This window comes from Pezoporus wallicus, unplaced genomic scaffold (genome assembly GCF_028554395.1).
Source record: "Pezoporus wallicus isolate ANWC-B61680 ecotype Strahan unplaced genomic scaffold, APGP_CSIRO_Pwel_v1 contig_8649, whole genome shotgun sequence".
NCBI lineage: Eukaryota > Metazoa > Chordata > Aves > Psittaciformes > Psittacidae > Pezoporus > Pezoporus wallicus.
This window is the reverse complement of record NW_026639134.1, coordinates 263,842-281,463: the sequence shown is the minus strand read 5'-3', so window position 1 is coordinate 281,463 and position 17,622 is coordinate 263,842. Positions and strand designations below refer to the sequence as shown.

The window sequence follows — 17,622 nt, the reverse complement described above, 5'->3', positions numbered from 1 at the left end:
TTAATCTTCCATTTCCTGAAACAAGGAGATGCATTTGACAGAAGCATGACTGGCTTAAGTGTAACAAACATAAAGTGTGTTAATGATTGGTTAGTTTTGCATTGACAAGTAGGATTTAGTGGATACCCAATACATGTACAGAATTCTGAGATTACTAAAACATGTAATTTAAAAACATTCAATGATACCTGTATGCAAGAGTGCATAGCATACACAAAGCACGTACAGTTTTCAAAGTAAGTGACCCAACCAGAGACGTTCCCCAAATATTTCAGTTCACTGATCTAATCTGACAATGGAATTACAACAGTTAGATTACAGTTAAATCAAATAATTCCTTATAGCCATGAAAACTCTATAAACTTTTTCATATCAATGAAAAATCAATTTATCACATAGTCTAAAATCTACTCTGGTGTTCCTCATTCTTCTAAACAGTAAGATATATCTTATTTCAAAACATTTTCAGAATTACAAATATAAAATCTAGAGCCATAACAACACACTATTTTCTTTGAACACAGAACTAAAATTATAATCACATTTAACAGCATAAAAATCCAATCCACTCAGCAATCTGTTCGAAATATAGATGATCATGTTAAATTAAATCACTAGGCCTTGGCATTTAAAAAAATAATAAAAAAATCAACACTTGAAAGGCAGATTGCAGGATTCATAATGACTGCATTTGAAGTGTCAAAGACTACCAAATCACATAGTTTTGGTGCTCAAAGAGGATGCAAACAAGTCTATTAAGAGTCACCACCATCTGGGAATCAGGGACTGGGAATCATGGAGGCGGAGTCCCTGCTCTCCCCAAGGAAATACACCACATGGCAAGACTATCATTACAGTTGTTATTTACACCACACCATAGATGTTCAGTGACATTTTACAGACAGATTAAAGACTAAAAAGCCTTGCCCTCGGGCATCAAATTCTGCTAGGACAGAACAAAGCCATATGAGCAGAACTCGTGTAAGCCTTTCTGAGCAAGCCTGTGCACATTGCACTCCATTTCTCCAGCATATCTGCAGCAACAAGCACAGAAGAGACAGTTGGGACACTTATTCCTACCTTGTGCAACACAGAGAGCTTGGGCTGTGCTGCAGAGGGAAGAACTCCAAAGAGAAAGCATTTGGCCGTGTGGCTCTCCCTGTCATTTGGGGCAGCAGTAATGGCAGGAAGAACAGGGAGCAAAGAGGTCAAGAAATTTACTTCAGCTTGAATTGAAAGTGAATTTCCTCCCCATGTCTAATTTTAACTTGTTTGATGAAGGAAGGTGATCACAAAGTTGAGAATTCTCTGCAATAAGCAGATGATGCACTGGAAACACTCGGATGCTACAATGACAGGCGTGATGTCAAACATAATTGAGAGTTATAACAGGCTGTGAAACTGAGGAGAAGGAAGGTCAACCTGTGACTAACGGAAGAGCATGAACAGGTAAGAACCAGCAATAACATGAAACACTCTGCTCTTGCTTAATCTTCCTTGATGGCCTTCGTCTTTTCTTGCAAGATGACTGTAGAAATCAGTTAGTCTGCTGATGGGTGGCACTTCACACTGTTTCACAGAGATGCAGACAGTCACCCCAGCACGGTACTAGCTCTCCACCAGTAAAAATAACTTTTTCATTCCCTTTTCATTAGGTAAAAACTCATATTCTACCCAACATTGCATCGTAAGATGGGTATCAGCAATAAACACTCCAGAAGTTGGCAAGCAATGGCAAGAAATTAGCACCAAGAAAAACAAACATCTTCCTTTCCCCTCTGCCATCAGCTCCAGGTAGGAGAATGCAGCATGAGCAGAGCTCAGGATAACAGCATCCCGAGTTTCTGCAGCTAAGCAAATGCCTGCCTCCTCCTCCTCAGACCTGCCAGGATGGCCTGTGTGATCACAGAGAACAAGAAACTTCAAACTGACACATTTTATCTCAAAACTGGGGCAGGCAACAGCTTGCACATTAACCACTGAGGATGTGAGCTGATCAATGGTAACTTACTGTTCCACCCTAATTTGATGGCAAACAGCTACATTCCTGGATTCCCTTAACTGTTTCAAATCCATTAACATTTTCAGTCTACCTGAGAACAGATCCAAGGTCTAACAGCACAAAAGGATTCTGTATCTGGCACTGCAGAAGCCACATTTTGTCCTGTTTTCTCAGTTGACTCAGAGGTTAAATTGGCAGCAACGGGTGGAAATAACTCCTGGAGGTTTCTCAAACATTCTGGTTTCCACTAAATTGAGATTTTCTCTGAAGAACTGAACAGAGGGAAGTCTCATTAAGGAAAAGTATAATTCCTTACAGCAGCACTCATCCGCAGTCAAAAGAGGCTCAACACTTTGCTATTTCTAAATCCACTTTACTTTGTAGGTACTTGGATAAGGGAGCAGATCAGATTAAGCAAGACAACCTGGGTAACAATATGGCTTGAAAGAAAGGCATTCCTAAATAATTCAGGCTCCAAACTTTGGCTGTGAGACTATAAAGGGTATGGAGAAATTGGTTTAAAGGTCTTGCATGTGCCACACAACCATTCACATGCATTTCTTAGATGAAAAAACTTTTTAAGTTGTTGCCATGTTAGAAAGTAAGAGAACTCATTCACTGAGTGAAGCAGTACAACGTGGCATTTATGAGGTCAAACCCTGGTTTTGTATGCGCATTGCCTCCTTTCTCACAATCAGAAGAAATCTGTGCGATTGCAACTTATTTCTGTTGTGACTGTAGCTTAAATGATGTGTGCGCATACATACAAAGACACAGACACAACTGTCCCCCTAGTCTGACACTACAAAACGCCCAACCTTGTTCCAACACAGGGTTTACTGCCACACAGCTCCGACAGCCAAGTTCCCACACTGCCAACACTTCTTGTGTAGCACAAACCCCTGAACACAAAAACTGAAATCAGTGACAATTTAGGAGGACTGCAAGATTAAGGCCAGGTTTTAATTTGCCTGGGTTTGTTTGTTTATTTTTACAGAAGTACACGACAGAATTTTCTTTTATCTTTAAATATGGAGGAAGAAACAGGCTGGTATTCATATTCACTAAGGGTAATCATCTCAGAAAGCTAAGCTCGTATTTCTGCACAGTGCTTTCAAAAGTATGCAGACAAATTGCACCAGATGGTATCCGTGCCATTCACAGTGCCATATTTTGCAGAAGCTATTGATTCTTGCTTTTGTGCTTAACAATGCTTTAAAACAATCGCTGATTTTGTCTGCATAATTAACATCCAAAGTCCAGTTCTTCACTGAAGAATCAGAGCAAGTTTGAGTACCAGAGAATCATAGAATCGCAGACTGGTTTCAGCTGGAAGGGTCCTTAAAGCTCATCCAGCTCCAACCCCTGCCACGGGCAGGGACCCCTTCCACTAGAGCAGCTTGCTCCAAGCCCCTGTGTCCAACCTGGCCTTGAACACTGCCAGGGATGGGGCAGCCACAGCTTCTCGGGGCACCCTGTGCCAGCGCCTCAGCACCCTCACAGGGAAGAGCTTCTGCCTAGGAGCTCATCTCAGTCTCCCCTCTGGCAGGTTAAAGCCATTCCCCTTGGCCTGTCCCTACAGGCCCGTGTCCAAAGCCCCTCTCCAGGTTTCCTGCAGCCCCTTTAGGCACTGGAGCTGCTCTAAGAAGCAGCTCCCTTCAGGAGCCTTCTCTTCTCCAGGCTGCCCCAGCCCAGCTCTCTCAGCCTGGCTCCAGAGCAGAGCTGCTCCAGCCCTCGCAGCATTTCCATCCCCCCCCAGGGAATGCAGCTATTCATTAGCAGACAGTCCCCACTGGGTCAAGGATGGCTTGAATTTTACCACACTGAAGATGATGTAATTACCAAGCTTGAAAGCAATGTAATCTATACCACCAAAGAAAGTATTAATAGTCGTACAACCAGTGAAGAATAAACAATAAAGCAGTATTTCACCATTGCATGAAACAACAATACTGATTTCCAAAACCCAACTGCCTATATTACGCATAGCTGTGCTGAGAAACAACTCAGTATGAAGGGAGGACATAGCGGGACAACTCATTATGAAGGGAGCTGAATAATCCAGGGCTTAATGAAACTGTATGAAATTTGGCATTCTGAGGTGGCTATCATTAGTCCACTCACTTAGATCAGTCTAATTCTTATGATTAAATGATAAGTAATAACAAATAGTAATAAGTAAACCTTTGGCAAAGGTATTGTAAATTTGTCTCTCTAAAAGATACATCTGAATTCTTCTCATTTTGATTATGACTTACAGTATTATTGGGAGCTACTTTACATGTAGCAATGGATCTGTCCATATCCATCAGAGGAATTTTTCTCCCACCATTAGGTGTAATGTCTTCTTTCTGCCTCCACAATGAAGTGATTTGATATTATGTATGTTGATAAGTCCATGACATGTAAAACTTGTGTTCTGGGTTCTCATTTTCCTTTTCTCTGCTTTTCCCAGTGGAGCTCCAAACACACCATACGAGCACATGCCGCAGGTAATGGGAACAGGGTACAATGGTAGCTGACATTCCTTTCAGCAGGACAACTCTTTATTTGCATAGCCCAATTATCTTTTTGCCCATGGAACTGTGGGCTTTGATCCATACACACAATACAAATTATGTAAGGATGGAAATATTATCCACTTTAAATGTAGGCTCTCAATCAGTTATTCTGACGAATTCATGAAAACCATGAGCAACACCAGGGAGACAACACAACATAGTAAAAATTTTTTTTAAATGGAGCTGAAGTCAAAGAGAGCGCATTACACTGGTTTTCCTCTGCTTGCTCTATTCAGTAATTAAGCCAACAGGTAAACCAATGTCGGACATCACTTTTAAGCAGAAAATGTCTGTAGAAAGTTCCTGACATGCACAGCTCAATTTGCTTCATCACTTTTCTTCAGACCTTTCCAATTATTTTTTGTCTTTAAGGTCAAAGCAACTTTCTCCCCACCACTCACCTGCCAGAACCCTGACTTCAGCACACCACACTGCTGCCTGACCCACTGAGCTCAGCCCTTCTCTCTGGGCATGCTTCATACTGGCAGCACATACACAGCCTGAAAGGCTTGCACATCCCCCTAGATTTAATAAAGTGGCTTAGAAATAAACCTATTTCACAATAATTTAATAAACAGATTCCCATACTGTTTGAGAGAGCTCTCCAATCAGTTTCCAAATACGTAAGGATGAGGGAAAACTGCAGGATTTTCCCTACTTTGAAATGTTCTCTTAGTCTTCTCTCACCCTACATCAGCATAGAAACACATATTCACCCAAACTGCTGTGTTCTGGGCACACAACATGGGGCAAGTGCAGGAGTAAGTGAGGATGTATTGGGTAGATAATTTAGCTATCAACTGAACACTTTAGGGCGCCAGATTGTCAGATTCTATTTCAACTTTTTTAATAATAGTAAAGGGTTAATGACATGTTGCCATTGAAATACCCTGCTCAGAACAGGCACAAGAGGCTGCTGCTCAGCAAATGCACATTCTAGAAATTACTGTTTCACGTAAATAACAGAACAAGCTTTCAAATCAAGGTTACAGATATTCTCTTAAAGCTACATTTGAATTTTGTGAATATTCTTTCTCAGTGACAAGGATGGCACCATTTAATTGAACCAGCAATGTCTTGATCTATCCATGCTAAAAACCATTGCCAAAGAAAACCATTAGGAAAGTAGGAAGCCAGGACAGTTCTATTTTACATAGTAAAGTATATGCTATCTGTTTTTAACATTAACAATGCATGTAATTCCACTCCCCTGGAAATATAAGAAACCAGGAGAACGTACCATGTTAATGGGAATGCTTGCCTCTTTCCTTAACATTTTCAAGTTACCTCACTAACCACGCATGCAGAAGTGAGGGTGCTCAGCGTTTATACCTATACTAAAGGTGCTTTTAATTTCCTATGAACACTGCTGATAATAGTGTAGGTTGAGCAATTCTCAACAATGCCAAGCAAAAAGCCAATTCATTCCAAAATAAAGACAAACCTCTCCTGAAGCAGACAAGAAACCAATCAGAAAAAAACAAGCCCAGTGACAAGAAAAAAAAAATTAATTACAGAGTATGTTTTTCACTGAATGACAGTTTACAAATTCAACCATCATGACCAAAGGCATGAAATACATCTATTTCCAAAACCTATTTCTTCTGGAAACATGTCCACTTTTTTCTACAGCAGCGTTTCAGAGTCCCTTACTCATTCCCACTCTACTCTTCCCAGGTAAACACAGGCATTAACCATAAAAGAAAAGAAGTCCTATTAACAGCATTTCAGTAAGTAAGCTTTATTCAGTGGATTCTTCTCCAAACCATCAACACCCAGCCCTTCTCACAACACTATTACAAATTCCGTGCTGATCCAGTTTCTTTACTTCTCCAGCCACATTAGCATGGCTGGGCTTGAATGAAAGTCTGCCTAAGAACTGTTGCATCCGGTGCAGCTGCAGGCAAGCATGATCAGACCAAGCTTCCATCCAGGGCATGTCTGGCCCAGTGCAGAGAAAGGACATAACAGACCAGACCTGACTCCTGCAGACCTTACCCAGGATGCTAAATAACAGTTTTTCAAGCCTGAGTGTCAACATGGCCAGACACATGAGTTAGAGGGACTGCTCACAGGACCACAGTTACAACACGCACCATGCAAACGGTCACTCAGCTTTCAAAGCCAGGACTATCCATATCGTTGAGAAGGGGTTTATGGGTCAAAGGCCTGCAGAAAGTCAGTTAAGACGCTGAATTTTGTAAGCATTTCCTCAGAAAAAAATGCAAATTACCCATATTTAATCTTCAAAACATCCATTGTTACTAGGAAGTCAACTCCAACTAGGGCTGTAGGAGCTGATGAAAGTCCTAGAAAGCCCATTTAGAGACCCATTGCACACCTCACCTCTTGCAAAGCAACAGAAATGCAACTAAGAACACAAACTCAACAGAAAGTAAAATCAGAAACTCAAAATCTAATGTTAATACTAGACAGAAGATATTCTCTAGTCTCTCTTACCAGCACAAAGCCCATCAGCTGCCAGAAACATTCAGTCTTTCTCCAGTCTCAGTCCTCCATGACCTAAATATTCACTGATTCTGTGCATTTAACTCTTGAAAGGTCTGGTCCTGAAGCGCTTTGTATTTCTCCATCCAGGATGCTCAGAAGGAACACAAGAGCACTATGCTTGTGCTCTATGGAAGGGAAACTCAACACCTCGCGGGATCAGCCTTGGAGCTCCATTAGTCCTCTGTGTGTCACATCTATTTCCATGCCAGTATATTAAGTTAATGGCAACTGGCATTCATTCTGCTACTCACAGCAATATTTCCAAAAAGAGGACATTTTAACAAACCAGACCAAATATCCAATAGCAGAAAGAAATGGTTTACCCAGTGCAAAAGGACAGAATTAACACAGGTGCAAGATACAGATGGTGGGACTAATGGTGCAGGTTTTTTACTGCACTTAAGCTCCTCCAAGTGGATTCCTCCCACTCTGCTCCCTCAACCAGACATCACATGATTCTTGGTTAGAAGGGTTTTGTCAGGTCAATAAATAGACCCCCACCTCTGCATTGATTCAGCTCATCCCATACACAGGGAAGGGGTGTGAAAGCAGACTGTGCTTGGATGGAAGCCAACAAAACCACAGGCTGCACAAAGTGGAACTGGACTCCGTGACATCTCCCACTGTAGGACAACAGGTAAAGCTGCTATTCTGGCGGGACCCTGGAACAATATGGTCTACAGCAACTCAACTGGCTACTAAGCAGAAGCACCGTGTCACAATTATTTTTATCTAACAGCATGTAAAAAACAAAACCCCTTGCTCTGCAATAAAAGACTTTCACTGGCTAAAAGAAGTATCCAAAACCTGATATTTTTCATTCTTCTTAAAAAAAAAAAAAAAAGTCACCTTTACAAGCAAAACAACCACAGTTTCATTTTCCCACCTTCTCAGACTGTGGCATTTTGGCTAGTTGTTCAATAAATCTAACCCAAGATTAACCCCAGTTAAAACCAGCTTGTCTTTGACAACCAAAGAGGTTGAAACCTTCAGTCTTTTCAACAAGGTGTTTTGTCCAGACCTCTATCATTCTTGTGACAAGGGTTTTTTAATGACACATTTGCATTTAAAGGGAAAATGAAACTTAATAGATCCCACGCCTAAATGAAAATGCTCAATTTTGGTTTCCTTTTGGAACCTGCAAATGCAAAAGCTTTTCTGAAGGGGGAAGAGGGGCAAAGAACAACAGCTCTATAAAAGCAGGATTCAGTTTTTAAAATTAATTGTTAATTTATCAACCATGGTGAATCCTTCACTTTTTTGCAAGAGGGAAACACCCTGTAAGTTGAAAAGAATTTTTGGACCTCAGATGCAGTTCTTCATGGCAGTGCATAGGCCAACACTCCCCCTGTACTGGGAAAGGCTAGGAAGACCAGTTACAGTGCAACTTAGTGCCACTTTCTGACACAGAGCAAAACCAAGTTGTTCCTAATAAAGTACTACAAATGAACATGACCCTATTCTGTAGGACTGAAATCAAGTTTTTCCTTTCCTCACTTAGAAATGGAGAAAATTAGCAGGGGAAAAAAAGAAATATGAATGCTTTGATTTCAGGTGATTGTAGGTGAGCTTTTCAATCACTGTTGCTACCATGAGATGAAGTAAAAAGCATAATTTCAATCTCCAGGACTCTTAAGTACCAAGAACGCTGTATTGCCATCTTCACTGCCCATGTGTCTTATCCCCATTGCAATTTTATACATCTACAGGGATTTCTTTTGGCTTAGATTTTGTTACAGCACAAGGCTTGGCTCAAACCTTGGAAATAAGATGGGGGTTTGTTTTGTTGTTTGTGCTTGTCTTTTTCCAAGTTCACGACTTTCAAGTTTTGACTCTAGCATTTACAGTATGTTTCCTAACTTTTAATGATCTTGAAAGCCTTGAAGGTATGTAACCACAAAAAAATGTATAATGTAACTTCATCAGATTCTTCCTTCTTGTTCCCAGCACTGATTTAGCTCGTTCTTTTGATCCTCTGGCTCAAACAGAATCTCTTCTCCAATACTCAAGATGAATTTCCAAAGGACTGGATTTTCTGCACAGTTGCTATATTCAAAATGATAACATCAGGTAACATTAAGGAGAAGGGAACTAGGTTCTGTGATGTAGACATGTGGTTCTTCAAAGGACATAATCCTACCCAGCTCTAGATAATTCCTGTTAAACATTACTTGGAGCTTCAGCCCCAGCATTAGACAGAACTCAACATTTTTCCAAATTAAAAGAAGTTATACTATTCATGTAACAGCAAGTAAGACATCAAGCTGATAGCAGTGAAAAGAAAAATACCCAGTTCTTCATTTTGTCACGTCAAGCAGGGTTATAAGACACAGACAAAAGTCACCATCAATAGTTTGGGTTGGAAAGGACCTTAAAATCATCCAGTCCTTGCATGGGCAGGGACGCCTCACCCTAGACCATGTTGCCCAAGGCTCTGTCCAAGCAGGCCTTGAACAGTGCCAGGGATGGAGCATTTACCACTTCTTTGGGCAACCTGTGCCAGTGCTTCACCACCCTCACAGTAAAGAACTTCTTCCTTATATCTAACCCGAACTTCCCCTGTTTCAGTTTGAACCCATCACCCCTTGTTCTATCGCTACAGTCGTTGATGAAGAGTCCCTCTCTGGCATGTTGTATTTGCTTTCCAGTTGTCTCAATACCACAACTGCACAAGGGCAACTAAGTCTGTATGTTCTCAGAAAACGTCACAGACACTGCACTTTTCCAGATTTACATACGCACAAGCAACAACTGCAATGATTTCTACTTCCATTCACCCAAATTACAGTGGCCTTTTCCATCAATAAGTATGATAGCTTAGAAGTATGTGATTACCCACCTCTACTGACGTTGAAATGTCACCTCCACAGAGCATCTACTGCTACTTGTTATTCTATATACATTATAAATTACACAGGTTGCTGTCACAAGTAGGAAACAAACACCTTCCCTTCCATCCTACAAACCCTGCTGAGAGGAGGCAGAAGGTGGCACTAGGGAGAGATCTCCAGATAAGGTGTCTACTCCCCAAAGTAAATACCTAGAAGATTCCGAAGTTGGGTCATGCTGAAATACTAACCACAAAGTAGGCACCTATCTAACTCCATTCAGATGCCTGCAGCTGTGGGAGTGGAGACCAGAAGCCAGATGCTCTCCAAGCATCACTCCCCAACACAGCCCCTTAAGTGTGCTGCAGTCTTAAGTGTTTGCAGTGTGCTGCAGCCGCTGCCCATCCCGCACACCCTAACTTGATGCGCCTTTGACTCCTTTCTGAACGGTGCCAGTGCTGCAGAAGAGCTTGAAGGGCCCTGTACAGTCCAACCCTTGGCAGGCTGGAAAAAAACTCTGAAATTTGAGTGCCTCAGCCCAAGAGGGGACCTGAACACCAACCTCACTTTGCTCTGGGCAGCGTGTATTTAGTAAGTCCCAGCAAGTGGAAGGGTTAGCCAAACCCTCCACTCTCTTCCTACCTGGGAAGTGCATTCAGGGTCCCTTAGCAGAGAAGTGTGGAAGAACTGATTGTTTCTTCACCACCATCTGACTCTTCTCTTCCTGTCCTCCAGCTTGCCCCAAACTCCAATTAAGATGATCTTACACCTTAGCTCATACATAACTTTCAGATATCCCCAGGCTCCACATCCCACATGGGAATGCCACAAGAACATGGGAAGCCCTGGGACCATGACAGAGCTCAGCAGAAGTTTTCAGGGCTGCAACACTGTAATTGTGGGAAAGGTAGATCCTTAACTTCTGCTGGAGCTGCTCATGTCCTTGTTCAGATCCCACCTTAGTTGTAGCGCAAATTATATACATTGAACTGTGCTTAATCAAAGAAAACCCTGCAAACATACATTCTTTCCAGGGCTGGATAGCATTAAAAGTCCCATACCAACACAGGCTGTAAGTTACCCCCTCAACTGTCTCAGAGAATGCATTAATAACACTGATTTAAAAAACAAGAGAACAGAGAAAGGGTGGAGAAAAATCTGATCCAGGTCCCTGTGTTGTCATGGTGACTTCACAGCCATTATGCACTTCAGACACATTTAGATGAAAGCTACATTTTTACTTCTTCCCAACCAAATAATGCAAGGAAGGAAAAACAAAACTCCTGCCAGCATGTCAGAAGGCAGTTAAATGGCAATCCAACCCTCTGATCAGGCAGCACCCCTGAAATATTTCAATCAATATTATTATTGCACTGTGATTCCTGGACTCAGACAACATGGAAACAGACAGGAGCAGAAAATTAAAAACCAGTGAGCTGACCACTCAATTGATGGTACCAGATGAAACAGTTCTGAGCACGCTTGGATCAGACAGGTTTCTGCTTTCAGAATATTTTAAAAAATAATAACTCACATCATTTCATTCTTCCCCATTTGCAGAGACTATTTGCAAGCAATCGGTTTTCTTTAACCAAGTGCTACTGGTTCCACATACTACTCGTATCACACACAGCAATCAAATAGCTTCAGCTTGCTCAAATATAATAAAATCCTCTAAACACTTCCACCCAAATGCTGCACAAATACAGATTTTAGAAAGCCCACACCGCAGAGATCATAGAATCATTCCAGCTCATTATGGCAGGAAACACAGCAAACATTTTACTACCAGCCCCTGAATTGCTCACACCGAGCATGCACTTCCAAATGCTGCTCAACATTCCCACTTAATACACCAATAAAACGTAAACGCATCATGTAGTCAAAGAGCAGGAATCTGTTAAGACACCATTTTCTAAACGATACCTGAAAAGACATTAAAGACTCCATGAGAAAGCAAGATTCCCAGCAGATCACACACGCGAGCTTACCAGCAGCCCGCCAGCAACGCCTACCCAGCCATCTGCCCCTTCTTCCCCACAAGCTGCTGCAGGAAATCACTGGATTCGCTTCACAGGATCCTTCTGATAATCTCCACCCTCCAAGTTAATCAATTAATGTAGCAAGACTGGGTTTGCCTTACTAAGCAATGTACAGACACTAGGTCACCTGAAGGTTGTCCGTTCTTTTCTGCTATAGGGCCTCCCAGATAACAACTGCCCATCCAAATTCAGCTTTTTTTTTAGTCATTCAAAGCTGTAGGAATACACTCAGCCCTTGACAATGCCAGCTTGCATGATGAAAGAGCAAAAGTAGTTTTGAGGCTGCAGAATGCCTTCCCTGGGTTTCCATGGAAATACATGTGGGAAGGGGAGGGGGCTTCACTGATAGCAATGCTGCTGCTTGGTGAAATGCTTTAACGCCAGGCTGCATGGGACTGTGCACCAGGAGAATAAAATGTGTTTTACTACTAACACTACAATGCACTTACTTTCATTTTCACCAGACTCCATACCGCTGAAAAGCATGAAACTGCTAAGGGATGCTGGGGGGATGCTGTTTGAAACAAGTGTGGTGTAAGAGCCTCCAAGGAGGGGATGAAGAACTGGAACTTCATTTACATATTAGAATTTGCACAGATGGGAATTAATGCTCAATTCCAATTAAAAATTGGTTGAGAAAGATGAACCTGTTGCAGAGCTGAGGCTGTAGCAAGGATGATTAGTTTCAGGAAGGCTCAAATTGGAGCATCAGCTTATTAAGATGCAGGGCAGCATTTCTGTTACGCACAATTATCAGGCAGAGTATGAAACAGATCACCCCAATGATTTTGCTGTTGTTTGCAGAAATGAGAACAGCCCATCAGCAAAAGCAGGGCAGGCACTGCAACTGCCTGCTCCAGGCTGCTGCCCCAGTGAGATCCCAACTTCATCCACCGCCATGTTCCTCTCCCTGGGTTTGTCAGCATTCCCATTAAACGTCAATTAAACTAAGACATGGTAGGCTGAAGCCTACAACCAAAATCCTGGCCAGGATGGCCAATACAATTTCATCAAAGTGATTATATGTGCTACAAATCTAATTTGTATCAATTCAAGAGCTGCTAGGTAATGACATTAATGTAGTGCTTCTGACCAAGTGCAAAACTCACTGTCCAATATTTGCCACAAAGCAACAGCAACTCCATAGACATCAGTTTACCATTAATTACGAATGCATTTAACTTTTGTATGTGAAGAAGTCCCCGTGCACCATCTGAATACATAGGAACTGCTAAAGGTTTTTTTTATAACAGCTCTTGAACAGCGTTCCACCTTGGCACATTAGCCAGACGTCCTCACTGCTTGGAGGACACCGAGAAGCCTGCATCACCCAGCAGACCATTTTGGGTCTGTAAGCACAGCAGCTACGGGCAAACCCCTCCAAATTCCATGACATGTTCACTTATTTCCAGTGGGCTTGCTTAAAAAGCTAAGTCAGGAAGAAAGGAACCGAGTTGTGAGTCACACAAAAGGACAGCGCTGAGGTGAGGACACCACAACAGTCACAAGCCAGCTGGGCACTAGGTAGCAAAAGACTCACTGCAGAAACCCTGTAAGTGACTGCTCCCACGCCTGCCCCAGACCCAGAGCCTTCTCCCTGGAACTCCCTCCTCATCCCCCCAGAGACATCACTGTGATCCCAGCACCACTCGAGATGTGCCTGATACCTCCCACCAAGTAGGACAGGGAAGAACTGGTGAGAGAAATAGCCTAAGCTGGGTCCCTTTCTGACTAATATAGCTTTTGCAAGAGCATCTTTCCTTTGAGAGATGGGAAAAAAATTCATAAAATGAAAAATTTTTTTTCCCAACATCATCTCACAGCAGGAAGATGAAGTAATATTACATCTACACATATACCATCCCTAGAAGACATACGGCTGGTACAGGAGGGGAGAAACCCCAGCAGGAATGTAGTCCACTTTCCTGCAAAGCAAGGAGCATACAGCCTTATCCACATATTTGTGTTTTCCTCTGCAGCCAAACAGGATCTAAACATTTCTTTACCAGGCCACAAATCAAGAAGTGTAATACGAATAAACCAAAATCTTACTTATAGCATCACAATAAAAGTAAGTTTTGCTGACGACATGGTACTCAGCTCACGTGGTGTGAATTTCTGTACTCCTGCAGCTGCCCCCACCATCACAGCTTGTCCTGGGTTCAGCAGTAGCAGTCATTTTTCTCCTTCTTGGTAGCCTGTGCAGTGCAGTGTTTTGACTTTCGGCTCGGGAACAGAGCTGATAACAATGATGTTTTGGTTTGGTCAAGGACTTTGTGAGCCTCATGCTCTGCCAGGGAGGAGGGGAAGCCAGGAGGAAGCAGAGACAGGACACCTGACCCAAGCTAGCCAAAGAGGTATTCCATACCACAGCACGTCATGCCCAGGATGGAACTGGGAGTTAGCTGGAAGGGCTGGGAGTCTGCAGGGTTGGAGAAGGTATGAGTCAGTGCTTGGTGAGGCTGGGGGGGTGAGTTATCGGTCAGCTGGTGGTGAGGTGATGTATTCTCTTCCCTTGTTATTTCCTTTATCATTGTTATTATTGGTGGTAGCAGGAGTGATTTGTGTTATGCCTTAGTTACTAAACTGTTCTTATCTCAACCGGTGGGAGTTGCATTCTTTTTGATTCTCCTCTCCGTCCCTCCGGGAGTAGAGGGAGGGAAAGAAGGGGGGGAGTGAGTGAACGAACCCTCTGCGGGTTTTAAATCACGACACAGCTTTATAACCACTAAGTTTCACTTAAAGAGAATCCCAATTCCTATGCAAACTGAAGGGAGAGCAGAGCTAAATCAGCCAATGCAAACACAGCAAAACACTGTGCTCGCACTGGCAAAAAACTGCTACAAACAAGTAATGGGGAAGGGTTAAAATGCTGAAAAATCCAGAGAGCCAGACACCAGAGTAGCCCAAGGGCTGCAGGGTGAGCGGAGGAGCAGGGGGGCACACCTGGCCTGGCCTGCTCCTAGGCACATCCCCTGAGCCCAGCACCAGCTTCTCACTGTGCATGGGTCAGCGTGGGTGGGGGCCTGATCTGGAGCAGTTCATGCATCCATTGCCCAGTTGGTGGCTGCCAATCTGACTGCTTTGCCCACTTGTCTCCTCCTTTCCAGAAACCTGCCTATTTGGTTAATAACTTTTGGGGAAAAATAAAAGGAAAAATTAAAAAACAAAACAACCTTTCTGGAGCCCTTTGTCCCTTTTATCAGCCTGCTCAGAAACGAGCCCCCGGTCACTGAGCACCAGGGGACAGGGAGAAAACTGCATAACTGGCACTTCTGCAGGAAACCAGGTTAAAAAGCCACAGTGTTGACTACCAAGGAAGTTCAGCAGGATCAGTGGAATCCACACGGGAGCAGCTCAGATGTACTGTTCTTTCCTTTAAAAGTTAGCCTGCTAGGGAGAGACAAAGGCAGCAATCGAAGCACAGTACAAGGCCAAGAAATTGCAGGAATAGCATATATTGTTTATCAGAAGTCAAGGAACATGTATAGGTATGTACCCATTGAAACATATATAAAAATCACACATATCCATCTGTCTGGAAAGGATAGTCAGCAGGTTTCTTCAGAGACTTCCTGAACAAATAAAAAAGCATTCCTGGTTTAGACTTTCTAACACCTAAGCAGCAATTGACTCTTACCAGCCTACACCCCTGGGATTAAGTGGCTAATACCAACATAGAACCACAGAATCATAGAACAGTTTGGGTTGGAAAGGACCGTAAGATCATCCAGTTCCAACCCCCCTGCCACGGGCAGGGACACCTCACACTAAACCATGCCACTCAAGGCTTCGCCCAACCTGGCCTTGAATACCGCCAGGGATGGAGCATTCACAACATACAGATCATACCTGCATCTCCTGGTAACAAGGCAAGATACCAGATGTGCAAAGCTGAGGGAAAAAAAACCCAACAGATTTTAGTCTTTTATTGAAGAAGACTAAATGGAATAAAAATGACAAGTGAATGGCTATTTATTATTGTGTGATCCTCCTGCAATCTTCTTGACGTTTTTTATTATAACTGCTCACATGCAAAGAACTGAAGAATTAATCTCTCATTTGCTGGTAGTTTATAGATTTATTGACAACCTCTTGATGGAAGAAGAGGTTATTAAAAAAAAATGAAAAAAAGAAGAAGGAAAAAAAAGAAAAAAGAAAAAAGGCCATTGTTAAACACTTCAAATTGTGCACACAGCAAAACAGGGAACAAGGAGGCACCTGCTGTTTGTTTACTCTTTATTTAATACTGGCAACTACTTTCACCTGCAAATGAAGCAAAGGAAAACCCTGTCAGCTTGCCTAACGGCAACGCTGTGTACGTAATGCTGACTCCTGAAGCGCTGTGTATTAGTAGTATCAGTAGCTGCATGCAGAAAAAGGAAAATAAAAAAATCTCAACCCCCACCAGAAGATGCCACAAAGCACCCATCCAGCAGCACCCATCCAGTAGCACTGTGCAACAGAGGCATTGTTTTAGTGGAATAACAGCATCTGAATAACCATCAAAAACTCTACAATTATCAAGTTGCCCGAGAGCTACACAAGCACACCGGGTAAATACATTATAGCTCCCCAAGTTGAACAACTACAACTGAAACAGCCAGCTCATGAAAATGAAGCTATACAGAGGTACACACAGGGACTGTCTGGGGTTTGCAAGGTGTATTTTACCATTTCCTCCTATGCAGAGCTGTCTGTGTGGGCAGACAGACACCCGACGAGGCTTTCTGCGAGCCATGCAGGTTTTACACACATTCTAACCCAGTCCAAGTCACCATAAAGGAAGCTGAAGTGATTTTTTCAGAAGATCACTTTACTACAAGGGCACCGCAACTTTAAATGATGATTGCTCCAACCCGCTTGGAGTTTCCTTGGTGGCATTAAGCCAGAAATGGGTGTTTATCACTGTTCAGTGGAAAGATAAGGTTTTGAAAACCTAATAGATTTTGAGAAAATTAAACTAGCTTTGCTGCCAGTCACCTGTGCTGCCAAAATACGTTCCTTTTTGACCATAGCAGCTTGGCTGTTTTAGGCATAAACAACCTAAACAGAAAATTTTGCCCTGGTCATACAGATTTCTGCAACCTATTTTAGACACTTCTGTAGGAAAAAAAAAAAGCGAAAGGTTTAAATCACTTGCAGGGTAAAACTGGTGTCAAAAGACTTAAGTCTCAAATAGCTTCAGCTACTGAAGTTTGCTAATTATTCTTCTTAAAAAAATACATACATTCTGCAATAAAACTAGGTGAATGGGTCTTTATAAGATATCTTTGATACAACCATTTCACTCCACATGTTCGATAAAAGTATTAAATTTCATTGTACTAGTAATAGATTATTATTTTCGTTAACATCAACAACAGACAGGCAATGCTGAGGATTACCTGAAGCAGCAAACCCTGAAGACAGACTTTAAGCCCAGGGCTGCATGTCACCAGGGTGCTCTACTCTAAAACCATGCCAGGGACTGTCAGGAGAAAATCAAGACCCGACCAGTGAGAGTGAGAAAAAGGGGGAACATGGTCAGTCCGGCAAGTCCAATTAAACGAAACCTATTAAAAACAAATCTGAAAGGTGTGAAGTGCCTTAACCATTCTCATTTTCTGTCCATGGTCAGCACATGCTTTAAAAGTAGATAAAACTTACTTGTATGAAGTCACTGATTCGAGCTTTTT

At 42.5% G+C, this 17,622-nt stretch overlaps 1 protein-coding gene across 8 annotated transcripts in view; it reads right to left on the bottom strand.

Moving 5' to 3' along the window:
- FGD3 (FYVE, RhoGEF and PH domain containing 3) overlaps positions 1–17,622 on the bottom strand; it is a 120,298-nt gene that overhangs the window by 71,597 nt on the left and 31,079 nt on the right. Inside the window, exon 1 of one of the 8 annotated variants that reach the window (XM_057413766.1) lies at positions 11,829–12,221. The exons of 6 other annotated variants lie outside the window; for them this stretch is intronic. The gene's annotated coding sequence lies outside the window, so the exon portion shown is untranslated. Of the gene's footprint in view, positions 1–11,828; positions 12,222–17,622 lie in introns of those variants that run through there. One more of the 8 variants, XM_057413768.1, reaches the window with a different exon arrangement.